This window comes from Coffea arabica, chromosome 9c (genome assembly GCF_036785885.1).
Source record: "Coffea arabica cultivar ET-39 chromosome 9c, Coffea Arabica ET-39 HiFi, whole genome shotgun sequence".
NCBI lineage: Eukaryota > Viridiplantae > Streptophyta > Magnoliopsida > Gentianales > Rubiaceae > Coffea > Coffea arabica.
In genome coordinates this window covers 4,177,896-4,191,423 of record NC_092326.1, presented here as the reverse complement: position 1 = coordinate 4,191,423, position 13,528 = coordinate 4,177,896, and the positions used below count along the sequence as shown (strand labels likewise).

At 31.4% G+C, this 13,528-nt stretch overlaps 1 long non-coding RNA gene across 2 annotated transcripts; it reads right to left on the bottom strand.

Moving 5' to 3' along the window:
• Positions 1 to 11,379: 11,379 nt before the first annotated feature.
• On the bottom strand, positions 11,380 to 13,296 carry LOC140014032 (uncharacterized). 2 transcript variants are annotated; one of them, XR_011820903.1, is made up of 2 exons: positions 13,045 to 13,296; positions 11,380 to 12,286 (listed from the first exon to the last, which is right to left on the bottom strand). It is a non-coding gene; the product is annotated as an uncharacterized lncRNA (long non-coding RNA). The 2 variants fall into 2 exon arrangements; XR_011820902.1 differs by having other exon boundaries at positions 11,380 to 12,244.
• Between the last annotated feature and the right edge of the window lie 232 nt (positions 13,297 to 13,528).

Here is a 13,528-nt window from a genome sequence, read left to right as displayed (position 1 = left end):
TGTAGATTTATTATCAGTCTATCACAAAAATATTTTGTTCGGACCATCTTGTTAATATAAAAAATTCTCAAGCATTTGTCATAGCTGTAGTGTTTGAGTAGAACTATTTATTGCTACCATATACTTAGTTTTAGCTATGAAAGATTCCATGACTTGTTACTTTTTGGATGACTAAAAAAATAATGATTAATACATCATTATTTGAAATAGAACACAAAATTGGAGTTACTTTGTATTTGAATTATGTTACTTGCCTAGTCACCGTGTGTAAATCTAACAGGTCTACACTCATTAATCATGGGGCCCTGCAAATTTTTTATACTTGTGGTTGACAAATCTTTCGCTTCTTGAAACATGGCCACCATTGCATGCAAAGCATTGACAACTTTTATAATAAACACCTCACCTCTGAGATCATGGAGACTGAGGCCTCATCTTATTTTTTATGCCTATTAATTTGGAAAAATAAGAGTGTTAGTATATAAAAACACACAGAGGAAGCATACTTGACACAAAAGAGTATGTAGGAGAAGAAATGTTTATATTAATCATGAGGTACATCCAACTCTCATATTGAGACCAACATCTAGGTAAAATTACTTTTACAAATAACCAAAAATCTCACTACTTTTTTAATAATTTTTCTCTTACTCTTCTCAACTGCAATTGTATGGTGTAGTGTAGACAATATACAATAAACATTTAGGAACAAACACAAAAGTACAGTGTAGATAATACTCTCTCCATCTTACTTTGATAGGCTTGTTTTCCTTTTTTTATCCATCCCAAATTATAGTCCACTTTCCAGTTGAAAAATGTGGTTAACGTGCAACTTCTCTAAAATGTCCTTATTTAATGTAGGTTGTTATTGAGTATAACCTAACTTATTTAGTGTAAACTTCATTTAATGTAAGGGTATTTTAGAAAGATAGTAAGCTAGACTTATTCTTCCAACAAAGTTAACAAACTTTCTTAAACAGTGCCAAAAAAAAAAAAATCAAACCTATCAAAGTGGAACGGAGGGAGTAACAATAAAATGCACAAGACCCAACCACAATAAAAAAAAAGAATACAACATATTTTTTTGACACATTGAAATTTTATGTTACCAACTAATCTCTACAATTTTATTTGAAACTAATCAGTTCCTACCTTTGACAATTCTTTGCTATTTCCTAAGACCTCTGATCTGAAAAACTTCTTCCCCATGTGAATAGAGCGTCCTATCAAATTTGTCAAAATAATGTAAGAGTTTCTCTCTCCCAAGTTCCTTACCCTATCTCTTTCCTTGTCAATCTCTTCCTTATCAAATTGAGCCCCAAAATTAGCTAGGGATGTGCATCAAAATCGAAATCGGTAATTTAGAAGTTTAAATTCGGAATTTTTTGAAATTTTGGTATAAGAATTACTGACCGATTTCGATTTCGAATTTACCAGTTCCGATTTTGATTTCGATTCGGAATTTATTAAATTCAGAAACCTTTTTCCCTTTTTTTTCTTTTTTGTTAGTTGTATTGTTATATAATATAAATTTTATATTACATATATTATAAAAAATATTATTATATATAAATATATTATTAAAATATTATTATATACATAAATATTTATTAATATACATATTATAAAATGAAATTGAAATAAAAAATTATTATATATATAAATAAATAAATATTAATATATATATATTACAAAACGAAATTGAAATCGAAAATTCCGATTTCGATTTCCGATTTCAAAAACTCCATTACTGAATTCAAACTAAATTCGCATAATTCGAAATCAAAAATTCCGATTTCAGTGCCAAATTCCGAATTATCGATTTCGAAAATTTCGGATTCAATTCAAATTCGGTTGGTAAATCGAAATTTTTTGGTTTTGCACACCCCTACCCAAAATATCGAAAATAGCAACAACTGCTATGGGTTATTTTGCTAGGGTTTTGGGTTCCAAGAACTAGCCAACTATAAGTTCCTAGTACATAAAGTACAATCATCTTGTTACTATTATCCAATATCGCCAACAAAAAATATTAGTTAACTTTCTTGAGGCATCCAGCTTAGGTTCGTTCTTCTTTTACCTCTCATTAAGGAGTATTAATGCTATGGAGAAGCTATTTGAGGATAAGATCAACAAAGTTAAGGCGAATGTTTAGAAATGTTAGATTGAATGGAGAGCAATACTACTGAAGAAGTAACTCGATGACAAGATCAACAAAACTAAGGAGAATGTTCAGAAAGGTTAGATTGAATAGAGAGTTGAAAGAGGAAATCAAGAAAAGAAAAAATAGAGAAGAGTCTGAAAAGGAGGAAATAGTTGAAAAAGGATTGAAGAATTAGAGTGAAGGAGATGAGAAGAATATTGATAAGATATAATTTTCCACCGTTATTTTTAGTTTTTTACTAATAGAAATATTATAGAATTCTGAGCCACTCTTTTCAACTAAATATAATACTAAAACATCCTATATATAGCACACAACACTTGTAATTAAGAAACTACCAAGACTATAAACTACCAAATAATTACTCCATACTTTACACAAGTAACGACAAAAATTTGACTAGAATAAGAAGTTCTACATTAAAAATAAAGAACATTAATAATTAGAAATTTTGGTTTAATTGTACAATAATACCTTTCTTAATTCAAATTTCTATGAACACAAGTCTAAACCATCACCAACAAAATATCATGTGTTAAAAGTACTTTTATCAGTGGTCAAATTAACTGGGTTGGTCAAAATTATTTTAGTTTCCATAAGTTCAAGTCGATATCCATACTTGAATTTGTGTTGGTCCTTTAATCTATTGATTAGTTTGTTTCCTATCTTTATATGGTTTTAGTTAAGATAGTTTATTGGTCCATATAAACTAGTGTTTGGCTAACAATTATTCAGAGAGATAGCCAAAAAGAAAATTTGAGAGAAATAAATCTTGACAATTTTTTGAGTAAATTGTGCCACAAGCTAAAGTGAAAAAAAGCTAAGGCTTATATTATTATTGTTGAGTTTTGAGTAATGAAATTATTAAGTACTTATTGCGTATTTATTTTCCTCCTCTTCCCATATATTTTTATATATGTTAAAATAGTTTCCATTGTTTGTTGTTTTTATTTTTATTTTTATTTTTTATGCCAACAAGTGGTATCAATTGTCTCTGATACTTTAATGGCGATGAGTTCAAATTTTCTTTTCAATATGAGCAAATTATTTTTATGGAATCTATCAACTGTATTGAATATGTTTGCCAAAATATTCAATGTCTAGTCTGCAATTTTGAGACATGAACCACATGATGAATTTGAGACACGGTCATTTTTACTCTCCTCTTAGTATTTGCATCTGCATTTGTCACGACATCTTGTTTGACAAATCAAAATAAACTATATGCCTAAAGATGAGTTTCTATTCGATTTCTACAAAGATAGTAACCTTCTCAAAAAATTGTAATCTTTCTTCCTTACAAGTTTGTGGTAATATTGATTGTAGCCATGTCTTCTAATCAACTTCAATATGATACCAATTTATAAAAATAGGAAAGAAAGCCCTACTCAAAATAAATAAGCATACCAATCTCATATGACAAAAAGTTTGGCAATGAAAATCAAATAAAAAATTAGGCGATGCAGCAACAAAGGAACAAATGTTACTAAAGCCTTTCGGAAAGCAACCTTAAATTTTTTTAAAAATTTCTTACATTACACTTTTCTTGTGTATTACATATATATATATATATATATATATATATATATGTATGTATGTATGTATATATGTGTGTGTGTGTGTGTGTGTGTGTGAATGTGTACATATACATACATACATAGAGGTTTTTTTTTTTGTTTTAATTTAAGATTTTAAGAAAGGGTGAAATCTTATTCATCGGTTCATTATACAATTTAATTTAACTTAAAGACTATGTGCATAATTCTAACTAGTCCTTAACTATATGCGCATTTGATCGTATATATGCGTTATTAGTATTACAATAAATAAATAAGAGAGTGTTGGCTTTCAATGCAAGATTTAGAAACATGTCTGTCCGTGGCACCAATACTAAGTACACTATAGTTCGATACTTTGACAAGTCTATTTATAGAGATTAATTTTTTTCTCTAGATGCATTGGCATTTCCATTTTTTTCGTTCATGCTATTGATAGGAGAAGAGATGAAGAAAGATTAAAGATACAATCATATATTTGTGACTAATCCCTCTTCTCATCTTTTCTCTTTCCTATATATATAAACACACATATACAAATACACATACATATTATATGTATGTATGTGTATATGTATATATATATGTATGTACACATACATATGTGTGTGTGTAGACATACACAAAGACACATCTATATACATATATGTGTTAGTCATTAAACTAGTAGCTAAGGTTGAGACCTCAAGACCTAGAGGTCCTGGGTTCTGATCTCTCTTTCCCTTACCTTGCTTCTTAAATCTCTCGCTTCTCCTTGCAGAAATTTTTTTCTAAAACAATAAGTTGGTATAATTAAACCAAACTTTGTAATAGTTTTTGTTTCCTATTTTAAATTAGAAGGTCAAGTATAGTCTAATTTTAATTTAGTAGTTTACTTGTTTAAAATATAGAGAAATTTTTTAATATTTTCTTGTCTTAGTGGTTTCTTATTTACCAAGTCATGTTAACTATACATTGGGTCATTTTAGTATTCTATTTAGTTGACAAAAGTAAGAGAAAAATTAAGAAAGACTAGTGAGAGCCTTAGTGTTGGTAAAGGCAAATTTTGCCTAAATTTTATACCGATCTCAATATGAGAACCATATATGCTTATGAGTTTGTGATTATTGAACTCCTCTTTTCTCACATATTTTTATATATGCCAATATGCTTCTGCTATATGATTTTAGTTGAGGGATGGCAATTGGAGGCACCCGCCCCGCGGGAGGCTAATGGGGCGGGGCGGGGCGAGGGCGGGTGAGTATACCCCCTACCTAGCCACCTATTAAAAAAATTAATATATATATGTATATATATAATTATATCAGTAATATTTAATTTAATTAGTTATAAATTTATAATAATGATATTATTAGTTATATGTATTGTATGATGTATATTAGTATATGTAATATAATTGATATTATCAATTATACTAATAATTATACATGTTTACCAATAGAAATTATTAATTAGCTATACTAAATTTACTAATACATTTATAGTAAATTTCTAATTACACTTAACATAATTACATTTTATTCTAAAAAAAACACAATAATGACTTGGTGATTGTATTGTGTCAAAAGTGAATACTTGACCACTTTAGTTGTATTTGTTTCATCATATTGGATTGTATTTAAATAACATTTGTTTGATTAGTTTTATGGGTTTCAATTGTGAAAGTATAATGGATAATAGTTTGGTAGTATGTTGATATTTTAGTACTTGATTATTTGTTAAAATTTGACTATAATGAAATTATATGACAAATTTTTATGAGGCTCGCGGGTGAAGTTGGGCGGGGGGCAGGTGAGGGGTCCCCCACCCCATTGCCATTCCTAGATTTTAGAGCCTGTGTCTGGTATCAAAACCCTAGACTTTGATCCTAATGTGTTGATCTCAATGTGTTGGCGAAAATTATATCTACAAGGTTGATGCTTACAGGATTGTAAATTTTTTAATGAGTTAGAGTACTCGAACATTGGATAAAATTGGATCCCTAGATTGGTCCAAAGATATTCAACTATTATTAACAATTAGGAAAATAATTGGACAAAGATCTAAAAATAAAGACCTCATGTTATTGGTGTCAAAAAGTCATCAGAGACAAAAAGATCATGTTTCGTCATTTTAGTGAAATAAGAGGATTGGAAAAAAGAATCATGTTAGATTGGTCGTTGTGATGATTTACTAGAGTAAGAATTTTGATACTAGTTATCATTAAGATTGGTTAATAAAAATTGAAGGTGATGTGATTAACAAAAATTAATTTATTTAGTTACATGGATTACAACAATGAATAAAGATTTTAGAAGATAGTGCAATAATTTCAATGAAGATTTTTATTGGGGTAGCATAGAGTTGTATTCATAGAAAGTTTGGTTTAAGGGAGCCATTGTTCACATAATTAATCCAATTTTAGTAGTTTACTTGTTAAAAATATAGAGAAATTATTTGGTAGTTGCTTATTTACTATAAGTCATGTTACTCTATATTTGGTGTTCTAGTATTGTATTTAATTTAGAAGAATGAGAAAAAAATTATAAAAGACCAGTGAGTGTCTTGGTGCTTGTAAAGGTAATTCTATCTAAATTTTATGTTGGTCTCAGTATAAGAGCTGAATGTGCTGTGCACTTGTAATTATTAAACTCCACTTCTCTCACATATTTTTATATATGTTATAGCACAAGTCGATATTATTGAATTAGACCAAATTTATGTATGAAGAAAGCACATCAAATAATTTTTAAATCTAAGATAATCACATGCCAAATTCTGTGTCTTACAGTTAGGAGTGAAAAGGGTCTGGATAGGGGCAGGATGGTAAAAAAAACTCTACAACTTTATTTTTAACATATAAGCAACCCATAATTTGGTTTAACTATATAGTTACTCTTAACTTTCATTAGATTTGCACAAGTTTAATATTTTTTATTTGAAAAAAGTATCATTGTCTCCTTAATTAAATTTAATGTGGATAATCCACATGCTTTAAAATATTGTTTGAAATGCAGGCTCAAATTAAATTCAAGAAATTGAATAAACTTTTGTCAATCGAAAGAAGTGTATAAATGGCAAACAATAATATTCCCTTGATCCTGAAAACATTATTGCTTTTTAGGAGTGTTTTTTTATCAACAGTAAAAATAGTTGCTCAATTATGTACACTTTGCCCTTCCAAAACATACTCACAAGCAATGAAATGTACTAGGAGTCAATATATGTGGGGTCTATTTATTTGGTTTGGCTCAAAATGCATGTGACTTAAAGCCATGCATATAAACGACAGAATCGACAAATTTGGGTGGTATGTCTAATGCATTTATACATGAGTATTTTAATTTTTTTATTGACTTGTGAATTAAAATTGGGGACCCATATTTTTTGTACTAGTAAGATTACTTTGTCTTGTAAGAAGGGTAAAATTCGAATTGAATGGGAAACTATTTTTCCATTTTAGGTAAGTGACAATAGATTTGAGAAAAATAAAAATGAAAAGTATAACACTTTCAAGGGGACGGAAGGTTTCATATATTACAGCTAATATAATGAAATATATACAATAGCAAAAACAAAAAAAGATTAAACTACAAACAATACTCATTAAACAACAAATATATCATTGATGCATGTGGGGTATGATCAAGAAACAAAATAACATAATTTGCTTCCTTAACTGCTATTGCCTTTAAATTATGTAATTCGTTCTTAGTCATAATTAGAAGGATGAAAAAGCTACGTTTTATGAAAGCTTACAATTTTTTTATCGTGCTATTTTAGTAATCTCATATGAATTTAAAGAGCAATAAAGTGAAATTGCATTTTATTCTAACATTTTACTAAGAAAGCTGTTTCTCCTAGTATATGACCTGATTAAAAGGGATTCCAACATTTTATTTCGAACGCAGCTTCTTTAAGTATGTATTGTTTATTTCCTTTGTTTTCAACTGCTAAAAGAAATTGTAGGAAGGATTGGGAGTGGGTTACGGTCATTGGTTGATATAGTACCCCATCACGGAAAAATTTTGAAGATAAAGTTCATATGTTTTCTTTCCTTAACCTTTGATTTAATTCCTTTTTTATTTATCTACTGATCATGAGTTATATTTGTTAGACAATTTTACAAAAGTTTCTTTGGGCAAGGCCATCCCGTGACAACAAAGTTTGGCCTACTTGGAAAAGATATTGGAAAAGATACTTCACCTGTAACCGAAAAGTCACAAGTTCGAGTCATCACGAAGGTAAGTGAAGAAACACTGTTGATCCTCTTAATAAAAAAAATTTAAATAAAAAAGGACCAGGCTATCCTGCTATCCATAGTATTATAACTTACTAAAAAAGTCTCCTCCATACACTGCAATTGTTGCCACCCCGACGTCACACATAAATTCTTGTTGGTCCATTGAAAAAATTATCAAAGGTTTGAAGGCAAATTTGCTTGCGCATGACGATTACAATGGCAAACAAAACCATGCAAGAATGAACTTCCTAGGGAAGGTTCGTGGACTATGTTGGCGATCTTGATGCGATTGAATTGCCACCATGCTATACGCATATGATTTTGCTTGGATAAGAATGCCAGCATCTAATTGTAATAGTTTTAATTTCTTTCTTCAAGCACTATACTGCTTTCAATAGAAGAGTTTCACCATAAAATTAACACTGCAATGATCTAAGTAATTTCCTAATTAGAAGATAAAAAATACAAAATTCGAAAAAGTTTTCCATTTAGAAGGAAAATATATTGAGATCAATCAAACTTTTTCAACCCAAAATGTATCTCATGGGAATTAATTATTCACAAGACTGTTTGATAGAAGCAATTCCAAAATAGGATATATTGTTAATGTTATGTTTCATTTTTTGGCTATCCCAAAATAAGAGTTTCATTGCAAAAGTCAAACAACTCTTCAATCTGCTTTCCTTTTTACCATCATCCACTAAGGATTATAAGATTCTATCATTTCATAATAAACAATCACACGGAGCCCGCCACTATACATGCACACTTCAACAAGGACCATGACTTTTGGTCTTTCATCAGCAAGCTCCTTTATTTAAACAAGGCTAAGATCGAAAAGTTTTGAAAAGTACTGCCCACAACTTCACTGTACATAAAAAAAAAAAAAAAAAAAAAAAAGGGTACTTCTATGTGATGGCTCCATCTCCCCCTAGGGCGTACCCTAAAATTTAGCGGATCGTCTGCCTAACTCTCACCGAGACTCATTCAAAATCTTCCAATCAATAACATTAACAAGTATTAAAACACAACAATTAAACATTACAAACCATCTAACATTCCGAATCATCCATACTTATATGTACAACTAAACGGATCAAAATACAAGTTGTTCAATCAATTCACTAAGTACAACTAGGATGGCAATTTACTTAAAACAAAGACTTCAACTCTCTATTCTCCGGCTCCATGTTTCCAACCCCTATTAAGGAAAATAATTAAAGGGGTGAATTTTTGCCCAGTGAGCTTCTAAAAAAATAGACAACCTTAAGCATAGCATTTCGTACTTTCAGTAATATAATAGGAATACCAAACCAATTAATAACAAGATAATTCATGAAACAATTCTTAACAAATAGCACAATCATTATCAAAGGATATGGTACTGATACGGACTCTAGAGATGGCTCCCGTCCGTTTCTAAACGTAACACTTAGTTCCATTTAGTAATTCATTGCACAACTCCCTGCAATCACTTCTCCACCAAACTCTTCCTTATATCCTCCAAAATAGTAAACAATCCCCTTCAATCATTAATCATTTCGTCACTCCAATAGGCGCCTCATTAAGGGGGTAATACTCAAGTATATCAATAAACAGTGCCCAAGGCCTATCAACCTACTTGACCGAGCCCGTTGTTGGTTGGAATAGGTCAACCGTCGATGGGGTTTGGGCCCAGTTCAACTGATATGATAAAGTACACATTTGACTTACATTAATTCATGCACAATTCCAGTATTCACTTAGGTAGAGTGCAATAAAGTATGCGCTCGCCTTTCAGTAAAACAGTAGCAATTGTCAATTTTCACTCTAAACAATTCAAACGTCAATAATCCAACAAGTATCAATCAACTAGGCACATAACATTTATCATTCATCAAATATTCAATCATTACAAACAAATATAGAACATTCATTCAAATCAAGTGGATTACACCTCAGTCTCGGGGGTTGCTTTCACACCCATTAGTAGTTCCTGAGACAAATTACAAGTACTATAGTTATGGTATAACTTTAGGAATAATTACTAAATGCAGTTACTTCCATCCCCGAACCCAATTCTAAGTTGATTATACCAAGTTTAATCATTAAAAGATCCCCAAACTATATATGTAACGTTCACTTTAGTATAATTTTAGTTAAGCTCAAGCACAATAATATTGTATAAAATCTACCCAACAATTCAAGTTAAAACCAAAAATTAATTAAGATTAAGATTTAGTCTTAAAGGTGGAATAATTGTCCAGGTTCACTTCTTCCGTTCCCCCTGTACAAAGCCTTAACTTTTGTGTTTAAATCAATTGAAAGCTCTAATGCAACTCTATGGCCAGTATGCTAGGGTTTGAAAATGCCAAATATACAACATACATGGCTAGATTAGGACAACAGATGATGCATAAAGTAAGTTTTAACCAAGTTCAACAAAACTCTTGGCAAGAAAACTAAAAATTTCCAGGTTTAGTGTTTCCTCCAAAAATCAGTCTTTTCTAGCCTTTAACTCAACAAATACTACATGCATGTCTAGATAAAAGAAGTAAATGGTACATGAAGTGAGTTCTTGACCAAAACCAACAAAATTTTTGGAGTTAAAGTTGCAAACTCTCGGCTCTATTCCAATGGCCCTCAAGTATCTATCATAGTTGGAAATTTCAGTAAGGTTCTCTCAACGCCACCACTTATCTCACTTTGGATTCAAGCCAAGTACTACATGCATGTCAATATTAATGTATTATAAGGTGTATTGACGGGTATTTTACATACGTGCAAGCTAAAAAATACCGAATTACACCCGTTCACTGCAAGTATACAGATCAACTAGTAGTTTAGGGTATATATCGGGTCGATCCCACAAGGAAGAGTGAACAATTACCGGTATTACTAAAGCTTCTCTATTATTTAGACTATCAATGAATTATAACAAATTTAACCTACTGAAATTATACAAAATAACAAATAAAAGCTCCTTAGGTTGTGGTATCCCTAACTACTCATGCAAGTGCTATTTTTGGATCCTTGAGTACTACATCTAAGCTAGTTATAGTGTAATTTCCTTAAACATGTGAAACCTACTTTCGTAGTGAATCAACTATACTCATAACTAATCCATACCTATTTTCATGGTTATGAAATTAGCTACAAGTTCATTTCTTCAATGAAATTACATGAAATGAATCACTAAAAACCACATAAGTGCACCTCTACTTTCGTGAGTGTACTCCCTATGTTTAGCACCTCTTGAACTAGTGTTAAATCTCAATTTTCATTGCAGAAACAACACCTTAGATAATCATAATTAATGGTACCAGATTAATCATGATTTAAAGAGTCAAAGTGCTAAATAACTTGCTCAAATCATAGCAATCAAATAACCAAATAATAAACACTAACAATCATAGAAAGTTCAACCAAACCCAAGGCTTAAACTTTAGATACACATATTAAACACAAAATCCAGAACTTGTATATTAACCAAACTTAGAATCAAGTACAAAAGATAAAGAGTTTGGAAGGAATACAACCCTTGTCACATGAGCTTTCTTCCTTGCCTTCTTCATCCTCCATCTTCTTCTTCATCTAGATAATAAACAAGAATGGAAAAGCTACACTACTCTATACTACGCTAAACTAACACTAGGAAGATGAAAGAGCTACATTTCTGCAGACTCCAAGCTTCTCCCGTATGTCTCTCCCTATTTTTCTGCTATGAACTCCATCTCCTTTTCTTGCAATGAATTTTGGCTATTTAATGATGAAAGTTGGTCAAGAAATGAGGATTACATCTCCCTTTTACAGCTGGGAATGTTTCTCACATGTATAGCATCACATGTGAGTTGGTGGAGGTGAAATTGAGTTTTACGCGTACAAAGCAGCCTTTTCTGACCACAATCCGGCCAGGAATCCGGCCACAAATCCGGCCAAATTCCGGCCGGATTGCTACAGTGACCATTTGGTCACTTCTGGTTCAATTTCCAGCTCTGCTCCGATTTTGACTCAACTTCAACTGAACTTTTCTTGATGATAAAAGCTGATTTAGCTCTTGACCAAAACATAAAACTTGTAGCCCTTTGAGTTAGTTTTCCAATGCATCAAGAATCACCTCATTTGGATCTGTGTAGGCTGAGAAATGACCGAAATACCCTTACCTGCTCATTGCCCTGTTCCTGTTTCGACCAGTAGAAATTTGCTATTGTAATTCGGCATTTTGACCTGGAAAACCTTCAAACTGGATTTAGATGTCTTCACCAAAGTTGTAGATCTATCTCTTATCTTCAAATTGGTTCAAGAATCATCTTAATCCGATCACTGTAGCTCAAGTTATAGCCGAAATACGAAAATGTGTCAAAACTGTCAAAATACACAAAATCCAAGTAAAAAGTGATAAAAACCTCATTTAACCACTTAAAAACATTTTTCACCAATTATAGCCAAAATGAATCATTTTCTTCCAATAATATACCCAAAGTGACTAAAAATAATATAAAATATCATACAATTATTACGTAAATTAGTCACTTATCATGTATTAAACAACAATATGCAATTTTACAGCCAAAATTCATGGAGGAAAACTGGAAAAGTTCTTCCTCTCTCTCTTGGCCATCTCAACAAAATTTCCAGCAAGGTCCTTCAATATTTTCAGCCAAGTTCACCAACTTTTCACTAGTTTCAAAGATAAAACATACTATATATATAAGGCAAGAGATAAAATATATATCATGCATTTCTAGTAAAATTTCTTCCAAGATTTTTAATGAATAGTTGTGAAACTCAAGCTCTCTTCCTCTCGGTCAACACAGAGAATTTTCCAGCAGGTTATCAGTTTTTAAGCAAAGTTTTCCTTCAGATTTTACGCTGATCCTTCTTTGTTTCACGTTAAACACTGCATGCATGACAAGGTAGAAGAGCTAGGGTGTGTGTGTGTTGTATACAAATTCAACTTAACAAATTTTGAGAGAAGAACAACATGCAGTAATTTCAGCAGAATATTTCCAGCTTTGAGGCATTTTTCCTTGGTTAAATTTCTCTTTTCTTGAGGGTAGTTCAAGTTAAGACAGTATAGAACTAAGGTAGAGAGGAAATAAGGGAAATTTATCAGGTTTTACCTCTTGTTTCCTGACAATGAAAGCTGGGAAAATTGCAGACTGTTTCACCTTTCTTCTCTCGGTTTCTCAAAGGCAAAATGCTCCAATTTTCTCCCCTCAATGCAGCTGGTTTGGGCACAAAGAAGCTGCAATCGCTTCCTCACTCTCAATTCTCTCTCTTGTGTTGAATTGATAAGAGGAAAATGGACTAACTCTCTCACTCACTCTCTCGGTTGCAGGCTAGAATAAAAAAGAACTAGAAATGTGTTTGCTCTCTCGGTCAAAAGTTGCTTTGTATGTCAAGAGACAAATGAGCTGGTGCAGGCTTGGTTTAGTAGTTGGACAAGTGTCCAACTCATGCCATGTGTCAAATGCATGAACAAATAAAAATTTAGATCTTGGACTTTCATTCCATCTCACTATTACCCCACTAGTTTCTTGTCTAATTCGTATTAAATTTCCATCAATGTCAATCATGCTTGAATTTAAAATATTCCAATACACT